Source organism: Oncorhynchus gorbuscha, linkage group LG14 (assembly GCF_021184085.1).
Source record: "Oncorhynchus gorbuscha isolate QuinsamMale2020 ecotype Even-year linkage group LG14, OgorEven_v1.0, whole genome shotgun sequence".
Taxonomy (NCBI): domain Eukaryota; kingdom Metazoa; phylum Chordata; class Actinopteri; order Salmoniformes; family Salmonidae; genus Oncorhynchus; species Oncorhynchus gorbuscha.
In genome coordinates this window covers 40325884-40343998 of record NC_060186.1, presented here as the reverse complement: position 1 = coordinate 40343998, position 18115 = coordinate 40325884, and the positions used below count along the sequence as shown (strand labels likewise).

The window sequence follows — 18115 nt, the reverse complement described above, 5'->3', positions numbered from 1 at the left end:
TAGGGATCTCAGACGATACGAAAGAGAGGTTGAACAGGATAGTAATAGGAGTTGCAACAATTGCGGCGGATAATTTAAAAAAAGAAAGGGTCCAGATTGTCTAGCCCAGCTGATTTCTAGGGGTCCAGATTTTGCAGCTCTTTCAGAACATCAGCTATCTGGATTTGGGTGAAGGAGAAATGGGGGAGGGAGTGTAGGGTAATTTCCCAGGGGTGCTAATGGACCTTTAACCCTATTAAATAACCTGCATCAAGAAAATGATGATTAAAAGAGTTCAGAATAAAGGTTCTCAATTACCACCTGTGAGTCAACCAGCAGTTGTTTAGGGAGCTGTGCATCTCCTTTGCACTCTAAACTTTTCAAAAATGTTGAAGGATTATTCAGATTATCAGCAGTAGACTTGAGATAGTGGTGTGCTTTCAGCTTTCGGGTCATAGCCACAACCTGATTCTCGAAGGCGTTTAAAAGCCATCCAATTATCAGCTGAATCAGACCTTAAGCCCACAAAGCATTACGTTTCCTTATGATTGCTAGTTCATCTGAGAACCAAGGGCTGTCTCTGCCTGTAATTCTGTTTTGTTTGAAAGGGGCATGCTTGTTGCATGATTCCTGGAATGCTTTATGGAAGTAAAAAAAAAAAAAAAGAAGCAAATTCAACATCAGGGATGAATTCAACTTTATTCCAGGCAAAGTTAAAAACATCATGTACAAAACCCTGAGTATCAAACTGCTTCCAATTCCTTTTCATGATAATACGTGCATTTTTAAATCCCTCACATAAGCAACAGCACAGTGATCACTTAAATAAATTGAAGCAAAATCAATTAGGATTTCAGTGGACAGTTTGCATTCAACCTTGCTACATTAACAACAGTGGCGGTCGGTTCCGTTTCAGATGAGGGAGGACTCTGAGACTCTGATCTAAAAACCTGTTTTTGCTTTGTCAATATGGGGCATTGTGATGAGGGAGGACAATACATTTGTTTTATGAGCATGACCTTATTTCTTTTACAGCATATTGGATGACTGTCATCCATTTTCCATTCACCCAGCTCAAAACATCATTGAAAGGCTGAGGCTACTACATGATACTTAAACTTTCCATATACCCACCATGAGGTTGCGACAACCTAGCCTATGAATGACATTTTACAACGTACACTACATTCGAAAAATATTCAGACCCTTGACTTTTGTTACGTTACAGCCTCATTCTAAAATGGATTGAATACTTTGAATCAATCTACACACAATGCCCCATATTGACAAAGCAAAAACAGGTTTTTGCCCCTAGACACTGATCTAAGGTCAGTTTTAGATAAATACACACGGACACACAGGGACACACACAAAGAATGCTCCCAGAATAGGATGAGAATGCCCCTAGACTCTGATCTAAGGTCAGTTTTAGATAAATACACAAGGACACACAGGGACACATGTGATTAGAGTGGTAGGACTGCCTTTAGCTGTTTAATTAATTATGTCTGTTTCCTCAGCACAGGGAGATGAGTGAGTGTACAGACAGGACTATGGTGTAGATGGGGGAGGGATAGGTGTGTGTGTGTGTGTGTGTGTGTGTGTGTGTGTGTGTGTGTGTGTGTGTGTGTGTGTGTGTGTGTGTGTGTGTGTGCGTCTAGCAGTGGGAAATCTACTCTATCGGATGGAAGACGTGTGTGTGCACGTGCACGTACCAGCGTGTGCACGTACCAGCGTGTGCACGTACCAGCGTGTGCACGTACCAGCGTGTGCACGTACCAGCGTGTGCACGTACCAGCGTGTGCACGTACCAGCGTGTGCACGTACCAGCGTGTGCACGTACCAGCGTGTGCACGTACCAGCGTGTGCACGTACCAGCGTGTGCGGGCATCAAGGTGCTGTGTTCAAACCTTGCATCCCAAACATCTCCACACAGACAGAAACCAGGCAGGAGTGACGTGAAGAAGGAAGGAGTCAGTGGACGGCGAAGTAACATAAGTAGTAAGCGTAAGACATATTTACATTTCAGACATCCTCCCTCACCTCAAGTGTACCACGCTTGGATGGGTTGAGCACCAAGAAGCGCTTGAGGAGGTTTTCGCAGTCGGTGGACATGTAGAAAGGGATACGGTATTTACCCCTTACAACACGCTCTCTCAGCTCCTAAAGGGGGAGATAGAGAGGAGAGGTTAAAGGCAGGGCCGGAGGTTTAGAGGTCAGGGGTCAGTCGGTGGACATGTAGAAAGGGATACGGTATTTACCCCTTACAACACGCTCTCTCAGCTCCTAAAGGGGGAGATAGAGAGGAGAGGTTAAAGGCAGGGTCGGAGGTTTAGAGGTCAGGGGTCAGTCGGTGGACATGTAGAAAGGGATACGGTATTTACCCCTTAGAACACGCTCTCTCAGCTCCTAAAGGGGGAGATAGAGAGGAGAGGTTAAAGGCAGGGTCGGAGGTTTAGAGGTCAGGAGTCAGTCGGTGGACATGTAGAAAGGGATACGGTATTTACCCCTTAGAACACGCTCTCTCAGCTCCTAAGGGGGAGATAGAGAGGAGAGGTTAAAGGCAGGGTCGGAGGTTTAGAGGTCAGGGGTCAGTCGGTGGACATGTAGAAAGGGATACGGTATTTACCCTATAGACAACACTTTCAGCTCTTACAGAGGATATATAGCCCCTGTGTCTCAACCTGTCTCCCAAAGTGTGCAATCTGGTACTCTTCCCCACGCAGTTAGCATGGTATGTAAGTGTAAGCATGGACGAGATGGAGTTTTTACCATTCTTACACTAGTCCTTTCCTTTCAAAGCAAGTGCACATTTAGGACAGATGGGTAGAGAATTGGGACATAAGCGTGAAGGCCAGAGTTAAAGGTCAACACACATACACATATTTGCACACACCTTCAGATTCTGACCGTCGAAGGGCAGCGACCCTGACACGAGCGTGTACAGTATGACTCCCAGGCTCCAGACGTCCACCTCAGGCCCGTCGTACTTCTTCCCCTGGAACAGCTCTGGGGCGGCGTAGGGTGGGGAGCCGCAGAACGTGTCCAGCTTACTGCCCATTGTGAACTCGTTACTGAAGCCAAAGTCAGCAATCTTGATGTTCATGTCAGCGTCTAGGAGTAAGTTCTCAGCCTGGTGCGGGCGGGGGAGAGAAGGTGAAGTGAGTGTGTTTGTGTGTGGTATTTATTCAGTGATGTGAAACACTGAACATTGTTGTTGTTTACAATTAAAAGGGGGAGGTAGATGGGTGGCTTTTACACCGGAACTAGTGAACTATAGGTGGGGTGTGTGGGGGACATCATTCAGTGTGACACAAGATGTCGATCCCATGTGGCTTAGTTGGTCGAGCATGGAGCTTTCAATGCCACGGTTGTGGGTTTCATTCCAACGGGGGACAAGTACGAAAAATGTATCCACTCACTACTGTCAGTCGTTCTGGATAAGAGCGTCTGCTAAATGACTCACATCTACAATATATGAGATGCTAATAGCGAAGTAACATTGGACATTTACACCGACAGTAACATTGTTAGACTGTAAGTCACCCACACTTTGTGGTCTTGAATGTTGCAGGGAGAAAGACTGAACTGACACGAGTCCCAGTTGTTCAGACAATAATAATATATGTTGTACACTAAACATTCATATCAGCTAATAATGCAGACAATAATAATATATGTTATACACTAAACATTCATATCAGCTAATAATGCAGACAATAATAATATATGTTGTACACTAAACATTCATATCAGCTAATAATGCAGACAATAATAATATATGTTGTACACTAAACATTCATATCAGCTAATAATGCAGACAATAATAATATATGTTGTACACTAAACATTCATATCAGCTAATAATGCAGACAATAATAATATATGTTGTACACTAAACATTCATATCAGCTAATAATGCAGACAATAATAATATATGTTGTACACTAAACATTCATATCAGCTAATAATGCAGACAATAATAATATATGTTGTACACTAAACATTCATCAGCTAATAATGCAGACAATAATAATATATATGTTATACACTAAACATTCATATCAGCTAATAATGCAGACAATAATAATATATGTTGTACACTAAACATTCATATCAGCTAATAATGCAGACAATAATAATATATGTTGTACACTAAACATTCATATCAGCTAATAATGCAGACAATAATAATATATGTTGTACACTAAACATTCATCAGCTAATAATGCAGACAATAATAATATATATGTTATACACTAAACATTCATATCAGCTAATAATGCAGACAATAATAATATATGTTGTACACTAAACATTCATATCAGCTAATAATGCAGACAATAATAATATATGTTGTACACTAAACATTCATATCAGCTAATAATGCAGACAATAATAATATATGTTGTACACTAAACATTCATATCAGCTAATAATGCAGACAATAATAATATATGTTGTACACTAAACATTCATATCAGCTAATAATGCAGACAATAATAATATATGTTGTACACTAAACATTCATATCAGCTAATAATGCAGACAATAATAATATATATGTTGTACACTAAACATTCATCAGCTAATAATGCAGACAATAATAATATATATGTTATACACTAAACATTCATATCAGCTAATAATGCAGACAATAATAATATATGTTGTACACTAAACATTCATATCAGCTAATAATGCAGACAATAATAATATATGTTGTACACTAAACATTCATATCAGCTAATAATGCAGACAATAATAATATATGTTGTACACTAAACATTCATCAGCTAATAATGCAGACAATAATAATATATATGTTATACACTAAACATTCATATCAGCTAATAATGCAGACAATAATAATATATGTTGTACACTAAACATTCATATCAGCTAATAATGCAGACAATAATAATATATGTTGTACACTAAACATTCATATCAGCTAATAATGCAGACAATAATAATATATGTTGTACACTAAACATTCATATCAGCTAATAATGCAGACAATAATAATATATGTTGTACACTAAACATTCATATCAGCTAATAATGCAGACAATAATAATATATGTTGTACACTAAACATTCATATCAGCTAATAATGCAGACAATAATAATATATGTTGTACACTAAACATTCATATCAGCTAATAATGCAGACAATAATAATATATGTGTCACGCCCTGGTCTTAGTATTCTGTGTTTTCTTTATTATTTTGGTTAGGCCAGGGTGTGACATGGTTTTATTTTGTGGTGTGTTTTGTCTTGGGTTTTTTTTCGTAGGTTTTGGGATTGTGGCTTAGTGGGGCTTTCTAGCATAGTCTATGGCTGTCTGAAGTGGTTCTCAATCAGAGGCAGGTGTTTATCGTTGTCTCTGATTGGGAACCATATTTAGGCAGCCATATTCTTTGAGTGTTTTGTGGGTGATTGTTCCTGTCTCTGTGTTTCTTTGCACCAGATAGGCTGTATAGGTTTTCACGTTACGTTTGTTGTTTTTGTATTATTTTTTTTTCATTGTTATTAAACATGTATCAAGAATACCATGCTGCATTTTGGTCCGACTCTCCTTCAGCGCAAGAAAAACGTAACAGAATCACCCACCACAATAGGACTAAGCGGCGTGGTGACAGGCAGAGGCCGGAGGAGCAGCGATCACATGACTTCTGGACTTGGGAGGAGATATTGGACGGAAAAGGACCCTGGGCACAGCCTGGAGAATATCGCCGCCCCAAAGAAGAGCTGGAGGCGGGGAAAGCGGAGGGGCGTGGCGTTGGTATGAGGAGGCAGCACGGCGACGCGGATGGAAGCCTGGAAAAACTAGGTCCCCCCGTGTGGTTCTGGGATTTTTGCTCACCGTTCTTGTGATCATTTTGACCCCACGGGGTGAGATCTTGCGTGGAGCCCCAGATCGAGGGAGATTATCAGTTGTCTTGTATGTCTTCGATTTCCTAATAATTGCTCCCACAGTTGATTTATTCAAACCAAGCTGCTTACCTATTGCAGATGAAGTCTTCGCAGCCTGGTGCAGGTCTACAATTTTGTTTCTGGTGTCCTTTGACAGCTCTTTGGTCTTGGCCATAGTGGAGTTTGGAGTGTGACTGTTTGAGGTTGTGGACAGGTGTATTTTATACTGATAACAAGTTCAAACAGGTGCCATTAATACAGGTAATGAGTGGAGGACAGAGGAGCCTCTTAAAAAAGAAATTACAGGTCTGTGAGAGCCAGAAATCTTGCTTGTTTGTAGGTGACCAAACACTTATTGTCCACCATAATTTGCAAATAAATTCATTAAACATCCTACGTGTTTTTCTGGATTTTTTTTCTCATTTTGTCTGTCATAGTTGAAGTGTACCTATAATGAAAGTTACATCATAGGTTGAACTTGCACAATTGGGAGAACTTGCACAATTGGTGGCTGACTAAATACTTTTTTGCCCCACTGTATGTATGCCAGGGTACGTGTGTGTGTGTGTGTGTGTGTGTGTGTGTGTGTGTGTGTGTGTGTGTGTGTGTGTGTGTGTGTGTGTGTGTGTGTGTGTGTGTGTGTGTGTGTGTGTGTGTGTGTGTGTGTGTGTGTGTGTGTGTGTGTGTGTGTGTGTGTGTGTGTGTGTGTATAAAGTGTTCGTGTGTGTATAAAGTGTTCATTACCTTCAGGTCTCTGTGTACAATCTTTTTCTGATGGCAGTACTGCACAGCTGACACAATCTGGAAAGGACCAAGACCATAGAATTAAAGTTAGAAGATATTATGGCATTTATTTATTTTTATTTTCACCTTTATTTAACCAGGTAGGCTAGTTGAGAACAAGTTCTCATTTGCAACTGCGACCTGGCCAAGATAAAGCATAGCAGTGTGAACAGACAACACAGAGGTACACATGGAGTAAACAATTAACAAGTCAATAACACAGTAGAAAAAAAGAGAGTCTATATACTTTGTGTGCAAAAGGCATGAGGAGGTAGGCAAATAATTACAATTTTGCAGATTATCACTGGAGTGATAAATGATCAGATGGTCATGTACAGGTAGAGATATTGGTGTGCAAAAGAGCAGAAAAGTAAATAAATAAAAACAGTATGGGGATGAAGTAGGTAAAAATGGGTGGGCTATTTACCGATAAGACTATGTACAGCTGCAGCGATCGGTTAGCTGCTCAGATAGCAGATGTTTGAAGTTGGTGAGGGAGATAAAAGTCTCCAACTTCAGCGATTTTTGCAATTCGTTCCACTCACAGGCAGCAGAGAACTGGAATGAAAGGCAGCCAAATGAGGTGTTGGCTTTAACCAGGTAGTGTAGTCCACTTGTCATTCCAATCTCCTTTGCATTAGCGTAGCCTCTTCTGTAGCCTGTCAACTATGTGTCTGTCTATCCCTGTTCTCTCCTCTCTGCACAGACCATACAAACACTCCACACCGCGTGGCCGCGGCCACCCTAATCTGGTGGTCCCAGCGCGCACGACCCACGTGGAGTTCCAGGTCTCCGGTAGCCTCTGGAACTGCCGATCTGCGGCCAACAAGGCAGAGTTCATCTCAGCCTATGCCTCCCTCCAGTCCCTCGAATTCTTGGCACTGACGGAAACATGGATCACCACAGACAACACTGCTACTCCTACTGCTCTCTCTTCGTCCGCCCACGTGTTCTCGCACACCCGAGAACTTCTGGTCAGCGGGGTGGTGGCACCGGGATCCTCATCTCTCCCAAGTGGTCATTCTCTCTTTCTCCCCTTACCCATCTGTCTATCGCCTCCTTTGAATTCCATGCTGTCACAGTTACCAGCCCTTTCAAGCTTAACATCCTTATCATTTATGCCCTCCAGGTTCCCTCGGAGAGTTCATCAATGAGCTTGATGCCTTGATAAACTCCTTTCCTGAGGACGGCTCACCTCTCACAGTTCTGGGCGACTTTAACCTCCCCACGTCTACCTTTGACTCATTCCTCTCTGCCTCCTTCTTTCCACTCCTCTCCTCTTTTGACCTCACCCTCTCACCTTCCCCCTACTCACAAGGCAGGCAATACGCTCGACCTCATCTTTACTAGATGCTGTTCTTCCACTAACCTCATTGCAACTCCCCCTCCAAGTCTCCGACCACTACCTTGTATCCTTTTCCCTCTCGCTCTCATCCAACACTGCCCCTACTCGGATGGTATCGCGCCGTCCCAACCTTCGCTCTCTCTCCCCCCCGCTACTCTCTCCTCTTCCATCCTATCATCTCTTCCCTCTGCTCAAACCTTCTCCAACCTATCTCCTGATTCTGCCTCCTCAACCCTCCTCTCCTCCCTCTCTGCATCCTTTGACTCTCTATGTTCCCTATCCTCCAGGCCGGCTCGGTCCTCCCCTCCCGCTCCGTGGCTCGATGACTCATTGCGAGCTCACAGAACAGGGCTCCGGGCAGCCGAGCGGAAATGGAGGAAAACCTCGCCTCCCTGCGGACCTGGCATCCTTTCACTCCCTCCTCTCTACATTTTCCTCCTCTGTCTCTGCTGCTAAAGCCACTTTCTACCACTCTAAATTCCAAGCATCTGCCTCTAACCCTAGGAAGCTCTTTGCCACCTTCTCCTCCCTCCTGAATCCTCCTCCCCCTCCCCCCTCTCTGCAGATGACTTCGTCAAACATTTTGAAAAGAAGGTCGACGACATCCGATCCTCGTTTGCTAAGTCAAACGACACCGCTGGTTCTGCTCACACTGCCCTACCCTGTGCTCTGACCTTTTTCTCCCTCTCTCTCCAGATGAAATCTCGCGTCTTGTGACGGCCGGCCGCCCAACAACCTGCCCGCTTGACCCTATCCCCTCCTCTCTTCTCCAGACCATTTCCGGAGACCTTCTCCCTTACCTCACCTCGCTCATCAACTCATCCCTGACCGCTGGCTACGTCCCTTCCGTCTTCAAGAGAGCGAGAGTTGCACCCCTTCTGAAAAAACCTACACTCGATCCCTCCGATGTCAACAATTACAGACCAGTATCCCTTCTTTCTTTTCTCTCCAAAACTCTTGAACGTGCCGTCCTTGGCCAGCTCTCCAGCTATCTCTCTCTGAATGACCTTCTTGATCCAAATCAGTCAGGTTTCAAGACTAGTCATTCAACTGACTGCTCTCCTCTGTATCACGGAGGCGCTCCGCACTGCTAAAGCTAACTCTCTCTCCTCTGCTCTCATCCTTCTAGATCTATTGGCTGCCTTCGATACTGTGAACCATCAGATCCTCCTCTCCACCCTCTCCGAGTTGGGCATCTCCGGCGCGGCCCACGCTTGGATTGCGTCCTACCTGACAGGTCGCTCCTACCAGGTGGCGTGGAGAGAATCTGTCTCCTCACCACGCGCTCTCACCACTGGTGTCCCCCAGGGCTCTGTTCTAGGCCCTCTCCTATTCTCGCTATACACCAAGTCACTTGGCTCTGTCATAACCTCACATGGTCTCTCCTATCATTGCTATGCAGACGACACACAATTAATCTTCTCCTTTCCCCCTTCTGATGACCAGGTGGGGAATCGCATCTCTGCATGTCTGGCAGACATATCAGTGTGGATGACGGATCACCACCTCAAGCTGAACCTCGGCAAGACGGAGCTGCTCTTCCTCCCGGGGAAGGACTGCCCGTTCCATGATCTCGCCATCACGGTTGACAACTCCATTGTGTCCTCCTCCCAGAGCGCTAAGAACCTTGGCGTGATCCTGGACAACACCCTGTCGTTCTCAACCAACATCAAGGCGGTGGCCCGTTCCTGTAGGTTCATGCTCTACAACATCCGCAGAGTACGACCCTGCCTCACACAGGAAGCGGCGCAGGTCCTAATCCAGGCACTTGTCATCTCCCGTCTGGATTACTGCAACTCGCTGTTGGCTGGGCTCCCTGCCTGTGCCATTAAACCCCTTCAACTCATCCAGAACGCCGCAGCCCGTCTGGTGTTCAACCTTCCCAAGTTCTCTCACATCACCCCGCTCCTCCGTTCTCTCCACTGGCTTCCAGTTGAAGCTCGCATCCGCTACAAGACCATGGTGCTTGCCTACGGAGCTGTGAGGGGAACGGCACCTCAGTACCTCCAGGCTCTGATCAGGCCCTACACCCAAACAAGGGCACTGCGTTCATCCACCTCTGGCCTGCTCGCCTCCCTACCACTGAGGAATTACAGCTCCCGCTCAGCCCAGTCAAAACTGTTCGCTGCTCTAGCCCCCAATGGTGGAACAAACTCCCTCACGACGCCAGGACAGCGGAGTCAATCACCACCTTCCGGAGACACCTGAAACCCCACCTCTTTAAGGAATACCTAGGATAGGATAAGTAATCCCCCCTCCCCCCTAGATGCACTATTGTAAAGTGGTTGTTCCACTGGATGTCATAAGGTGAATGCACCAATTTGTAAGTCGCTCTGGATAAGAGCGTCTGCTAAATGACTTAAATGTAATGTAATGTAAATGTTTAGGGATGATCAGTGAGATACACCTGCTGGAGCGCGTGCTACGGGTGGGTGTTGCCATCGTGACCAGTGAACTGAGATAAGGCGGAGCTTTACCTAGCATGGACTTGTAGATGACCTGGAGCCAGTGGGTCTGACTTAATATGTAAAGCGAGGGCCAGCCGACTAGAGCATACAGGTCGCAGTGGTGGATGGTATAAGGTGCTTTAGTGACAAAAGGGATGGCACTGTGATAAACTGCATCCAGTTTGCTGAGTAGAGTGTTGGAAGCTATTTTGTAGATGACATCGCCGAAGTCGAAGATCGGTAGGATAGTCAGTTTTAGGAGGGTAAGTTTGGCGGCGTGAGTGAAGGAGGCTTTGTTGGGGAATAGAAAGCAGACTCTAGATTTGATTTTCGATTGGAGATGTTTGATAAGAGTCTGAAAAGAGAGTTTGCAGTCTAGCCTGACACCTAGGTACTTATAGATGTCCACATATTCAAGGTCGGAACCATCCAGGGTGGTGATGCTAGTCAGGCGTGCGGGTGCAGGCAGTGAGTGGTTGAAAAGCATGCATTTGGTTTTACTATCGTTTAAGAGCAGTTGGAGGCCACGGAAGGAGTGTTGTATGGCATTGAAGCTCGTTTGGAGGTTAGATAGCACAGTGTCCAAGGACAGGCCGGAAGTATATAGAATGGTGTCATCTGCGTAGAGGTGGATCAGGGAATCGCCCGCAGCAAGAGCAACATCATTGATATATACAGAGAAAAGAGTCAGCCCGAGAATTGAACCTTGTGGCACCCCCATAGAGACTGCCAGAGGACCGGACAGCATGCCCTCCGATTTGACACACTGAACTCTGTCTGCAAAGTAGTTGGTGAACAGAGGCTACTGAGTCTGTCGATAAGAATATGGTGTTTGAAAGAGTTGAAGACGGCTGCACAGTACTGTCTTTTATCGATGGCGGTTAGGATGTCGTTTAGGACCTTAAGCGTGGCTGAGGTGCACCCGTGACCGGCTCGGAAACCAGATTGCACAGCGGAGAAGGTACGGTGGGATTCGAGATGGTCAGTGACCTGTTTGTTGACATGGCTTTCGAAGACCTTAGATAAGCAGGGCAGGATGGATATAGGTCTGTAACAGTTTGGGTCCAGGGTGTCTCCCCCTTTGAATAGGGGGATGACTGCAGCAGCTTTCCAATCCTTGGGGATCTCAGATGATATGAAAGAGAGGTTGAACAGGCTGGTAATAGGGGTTGCGACAATGGCAGCGGATAGTTTCAGAAATAGAGGGTCCAGATTGTCAAGCCCAGCTGATTTGTACGGATCCAGGTTTTGCAGCTCTTTCAGAACATCTGCTATCTGGATATGGATAAAGGAGAACCTGGAGAGGCCTGGGAAAGTAGCTGCGGGGGGGACGGAGCTGTTGGCCGAGGTTGGAGTAGCCAGGCGGAAGGCATGGCCAGCCGTTGAGAAATGCTTGTTGAAGTCGATAATCATGGATTTATCGGTGGTGACCGTGTTACCTAGCCTCAGTGCAGTGGGCAGCTGGGAGGAGGTGCTCTTGTTCTCCATGGACTTCACAGTGTCCCAGAACTTTTTGGAGTTGGAGCTACAGGATGCAAATTTCTGCCTGAAGAAGCTGGCCTTAGCTTTCCTGACTGACTGCGTGTATTGCTTCCTGACTTCCCTGAACAGTTGCATATCGCAGGGACTATTCGATGCTATTGAAGTCCGCCACAGGATGTTTTTGTGCTGGTCGAGGGCAGTCAGGTCTGGAGTGAACCAAGGGCTATATCTGTTCTTAGTTCTGCATTTTTTGAACGGAGCATGCTTATCTAAAATGGTGAGGAAGTTACTTTTAAAGAATGACCAGGCATCCTCAACTGACGGGATGAGGTCAATGTCCTTCCAGGATACCCGGGCCAGGTTGATTAGAAAGGCCTGCTCACAGAAGTGTTTTAGGGAGCGTTTGACAGTGATGAGGGGTGGTCGTTTGACTGCGGCTCCGTAGCGGATACAGGCAATGAGGCAGTGATCGCGTCTATGAGGGTGCTCTTGTTTACAGATTTAGGGTTATACCTGGTGGGTTCCTTGATGATTTGAGTGAGATTGAGGGCATCTAGCTTAGATTGTAGGACTGCCGGGGTGTTAAGCATATCCAAGTTTAGGTCACCTAACAGAACAAACTCTGAAGCTAGATGGGGGGCGATCAATTCACAAATGGTGTCCAGGGCACAGCTGTGAGCTGAGGGGGGGTCGGTAGCAGGCGGCAACAGTGAGAGACTTATTTCTGGAGAGAGTCATTTTCAAAATTAGTAGTTCGAACTGTTTGGGTATGGACCTGGAAAGTATGACATTACTTTGCAGGCTATCTCTGCAGTAGACTGCAACTCCTCCCCCTTTGGCAGTTCTTGACGGAAAATGTTATAGTTGGGTATGGAAATCTCCAAATTTTTGGTGGACTTCCTGAGCCAGGATTCAGACATGGCAAGGACATCAGGGTTAGCAGAGTGTGCTAAAGCAGTGAGTAAAACAAACTTAGGGAGGAGGCTTCTGATGTTGACATGCATGAAACCAAGGCTTTTACGATCTCTAAAGTCAACAAATGAGGGTGCCTGGGGACATGCAGGGCCTGGGTTTACCTCCACATCACCCGCAGAACAGAGGAAGAGTAGTATGAGGGTGCGGCTAAAGGCTATCAAAACTGGTCGCCTAGAGCGTTGGGGACAAAGAATAAAGGAGCAGATTTCTGGGCATGGTAGAATATTTTCAGGGCATAATGCGCAGACAGGGGTATGGTGGGGTGCGGGTACAGCGGAGGTAAGCCCAGGCACTGGGTGATGATAAGAAAGGTTGTATCTCTGGACATGCTGGTTGTAATGGGTGAGGTCACCGCATGTGTGGGAGGTGGGACAAAGGAGGTATCAGGGGTATGAAGAGTGGAACTAGGGGCTCCACTGTAAACTAAAACAATAACTAACCTGAACAACAGTATACAAGGCATATTTTCATTTGAGAGAGACATACAGCGAGGCATACAGTAATCTTACAGTACATACAGTTGATTGGGAGAGCTAGCTAAAACAGTAGGTGAGACAACAACAGCTAATCAGCTAGCACAACAACAGCAGGTAAAATGGCGTTGACTAGGCAGAGAGGGTCAGATTAACTACACACAGAGCCTGAGTGCGGCTGGGGCCGACAGATAAAACATAAACAAGCAGAATGGAGTACCGTGATTAATGGACAGTCCAGCAGGCATCAGCTATGTAGCCAAGTGATCACAGTGTCCAGGGGGCAGCGGTGGATGGGACAGGGAAGCTAGACTGGTGAGTATTATCCAGGCTAAAAAAACTCGCTGGCTGTGCAGAAGGTAAAAGCCGCTAGCAGTGGCTAACAATGACTAAATAGCTTGTAGCTAGTTAGCTGGTTAGCTTCTAGAGGTTCTTGAATGTGTTCTAAAAATGAAAAATAATAGCGATTCCGTATCACATTGGGTGAGGCAGGTTACCGGAAGGTATAATCGAATTAAAAATCGAAAAGGGATTGAAAGTAAATATGGGACCAGTGAGTGGTTGGGCTGGCTGGGGACGCAGCAATTCAGACAGTTAGCAGGCCGGGGCTAAACAAGCTAGCAGTTATTGGACCGGGGCTAAACAAGCTAGCAGTTAGCAGGCCGAATTAGCAAGCAAGCAGATAGCAAGGGCTAGAAAGTTAGCCTTTGGGGGACGTCGCGATGGGGTGAGTCTGTTTATGCCTCTTCATGCGGTGACATCGATAGACCGGTCATGGGTCCGGATATTGTAGCCCAGGAATATTCTTCGGTGGTAGCACAGGAGCTCTGGCCGGGCTAGCTTCAAGCTAGGTGGATGGAAACGCTAGCCAGGAGTAATCATCCGGGGTTGCGGTTAGCTAGTTAGCTAGTTGTGAAGATCCAGCTGAAAATGTTCTGTTTGCGGTGGGAATCCAGGGATAAAAAAATAGTTCCGTTATGCTCTGGTTAGAGTCGCGTTGTTCGAACTGGCGAGAGCTTTCCGAGCTAAAGGTTAGCTGATGACCGCTAGCAATGGTTTGCTGACTGATAGCTGGTGGTTAGCTGGCTAGCTTCAGTTGAGGGGTTCGGATCAGAAGTAAATATAAATACTTTAGAAAAAAAAAAGCAGATCCACGCTACATTGGGTGAGGCGGGTTGCAGGATGTTGAGTTTTAGCAAAATGTTTTAAAAGATATGCGAAGAAAAATATGTTTAAAAAAACGATATATACAAGGGACACGACAAGACGTCTGACTGCTATGCCATCTTGGATTTGTAGTTGTTGTTATAAAAGTTATTCTAACTACAGCCCTTTAGATTTGGAGTTTGACACGTGACAGAGGAGCTTGGGGTTCATTTGGGACTGGTCAACACTGTTTGGTGTGTGAGTGTGTTTGTGTGTGTGCTTGCGTGAGAACCCGCACCCACTTCTCAGAACTTCATTGATTGGACAACAGGGAAGTGACTGTGGCCAGTACTGAGTCTTGCACGGTGTGTGTCTGTGTGTGTATGTTAGATCTGGGGGGTTTCCCCATCCAGGTAAGCAGGGGCTGAACAATACTAGCTAGTGACTGATTACTGTCAACAAAACAACATACTATATTCAGTGCCTTGCGAAAGTCTTCGGCCCCCTTGAACTTTGCGACCTTTTGCCACATTTCAGGCTTCAAACATAAAGATATAAAACTGTATTTTTTTGTGAAGAATCAACAACAAATGGGACACAATCATGAAGTGGAACGACATTTATTGGATATTTCAAACTTTTTGAACAAACAAAAACTGAAATATTGGGCGTGCAAAATTATTCAGCCCCCTTAAGTTAATACTTTGTAGCGCCACCTTTTGCTGCGATTACAGCTGTAAGTCGCTTGGGGTATGTCTCTATCAGTTTTGCACATCGAGAGACAAATTTTTTTTCTCATTCCTCATTGCAAAACAGATCGAGCTCAGTGAGGTTGGATGGAGAGCATTTGTGAACAGCAGTTTTCAGTTCTTTCCACAGATTCTAGATTGGATTCAGGTCTGGACTTTGACTTGGCCATTCTAACACCTGGATATGTTTATTTTTGAACCATTCCATTGTAGATTTTGCTTTATGTTTTGGATCATTGTCTTGTTGGAAGACAAATCTCTGTCCCAGTCTCAGGTCTTTTGCAGACTCCATCAGGTTTTCTTCCAGAATGGTCCTCTGTATTTGGCTCCATCCATCTTCCCATCAATTTTAACCATCTTCCCTGTGCCTGCTGAAGAAAAGCAGGCCCAAACCATGATGCTGCCACTACCATGTTTGACAGTGGGGATGGGTGATGAGCTGTGTTGCTTTTACGCCAAACATAACATTTTGCATTGTTGGCAAAAAGTTTAATTTTGGTTTCATCTGACCAGAGCACCTTCTTCCACATGTTTGGTGTGTCTCCCAGGTGGCTTGTGGCAAACTTTAAACAACACTTTTTATGGATATCTTTAAGAAATGGCTTTCTTCTTGCTACTCTTCCATAAAGGCCAGATTTGTGCAATATACGACTGATTGTTGTCCTATGGACAGAGTCTCCCACCTCAGCTGTAGATCTCTGCAGTTCATCCAGATTGATCATGGGCCTCTTGGCTGCATCTCTGATCATTCTTCTCCTTGTATGAGCTGAAAGTTTAGAGGGACGGCCAGGTCTTGGTAGATTTGCAGTGGTCTGATACTCCTTCCATTTCAATATTATCGCTTGCACAGTGCTCCTTGGGATGTTTAAAGCTTGGGAAATCTTTTTGTATCCAAATACGGCTTTAAACTTCTTCACAACAGTATCTCGGACCTGCCTGGTGTGTTCCTTGTCCTTCATGATGCTCTCTGCGCTTTTAACGGACCTCTGAGACTATCACAGTGCAGGTGTATTTATACGGAGACTTGATTACACACAGGTGGATTGTATTTATCATCATTAGTCATTTAGGTCAACATTGGATCATTCCGAGATCCTCACTGAACTTCTGGAGAGTTTGCTGCACTGAAAGTAAAGGGGCTGAATAATTTTTTCAGTTTTTGATTTGTTAAAAAGGTTTGAAATATCCAATAAATGTTGTTCCACTTCATGATTGTGTCCCACTTGTTGTTGATTCTTCACAAAAAAATACAGTTTTATATCTTTATGTTTGAAGCCTGAAATGTGGCAAAAGGTCGCAAAGTTCAAGGGGGCCAAATACTTTCGCAAGGCACTGTAACTACAACAATATCTATCACTGTACCTATCCATTGGGGTAATACATATCAATGTACCTATCCATTGGGGTAATACATATCAATGTACCTATCCATTGGGGTAATACATATCAATGTACCTATCCATTGGGGTAATACATATCAATGTACCTATCCATTGGGGTAATACATATCAATGTACCTATCCATTGGGGTAATACATATCAATGTACCTATCCATTGGGGTAATACATATCAATGTACCTATCCATTGGGGTAATGCATATCAATGTACCTATCCATTGAGGTAATGCATATCAATGTACCTATCCATTGAGGTAATACATATCAATGTACCTATCCATTGAGGTAATACATATCAATGTACCTATCCATTGGGGTAATACATATCAATGTACCTATCCATTGTACCTATCCATTGGGGTAATGCATATCAATGTACCTATCCATTGGGGTAATACATATCAATTACTATCCTCATATTTTATCCCATCCCTATCCTTTTCTCTTTACCCCTCCATCCCCTTTTCCTCTCTCCTTTACTCCTCCTCTCTCCTTTATCTCTCTTTTACCCATCCCTCTTTTCTCCCTCCCCCTCCACCTCCTCTCTCCTTTACTCCTCTCCTCTCCTTTACTCCTCTTTATCTCATCCCTCTTTTCTCCCCCTCTCCTTTACTCCTCTTTTACCCATCCCTCTTTTCTCATCCCCTCTCCTCTCCTTTACTCCTCTTTTACCCATCCCTCTTTTCTCCCCCTCTCCTTTACTCCTCTTCATCTCATCCCTCTTTTCTCCCACTCCACCTCCCCTCTCCTTACTCCTCTTTTACCCATCCCTCTTTTTTCTCCCCCTCATCCCTCCCCCTCCCCTCTCCTTACTCCTCTTTTACCCATCCCTCTTTTCTCCACCCCCTCCACTCTCCTTTACCCATCCCTCTTTTCTCCCCCTACCCCCCTCCCCTTTACTCCTCTTTTACCCATCCCTTTTCTCTCCCCCTCCCCTCCCCTCTCCTTTACCCATCCCTCTTTTCCTCCCCCTCCCCCTCTCCTTACCCTCTCCTTACCCATCCCCCCTCCCCTCTCCTTACTCCTCTTTGACCCATCCCTTTTTTTCTCCCCCATCCCTCCTCCCCTTTACTCCTCTTTTACCCATCCCTCTTTCCCCCCTCACCTCCCCTTTACCCATCCCTCTTTTCTCCCCCCCTACCCTCCCCTCTCCCTTACTCCTCTTTTACCCATCCCTCTTTTCTCCCCCTCCCATCTCCTTTACTCCTCTTTTACCCATCCCTCTTTTCTCCCCCTCCCCCTCCCCTCTTTTACCCTCCTTTACTCCTCTTTCATCCATCCATATTTCTCCCCTCCCCCCTCCTTTACTCCTCTTTTACCCATCCCTCTTTTCTCCCCCCTCCCCTCCCCTTTCTCCCTTACTTCTCTTTTACCCATCCCTCTTTTCTCCCTCTCCCCTCTCCTTACTCCTCTTTTA

The 18115-nt window shown here is 45.2% G+C and overlaps 1 pseudogene; it reads right to left on the bottom strand.

Annotated features, from left to right (window-relative positions):
- LOC123994934 overlaps window positions 1–18115 on the bottom strand; it is a 144416-nt pseudogene that overhangs the window by 45468 nt on the left and 80833 nt on the right.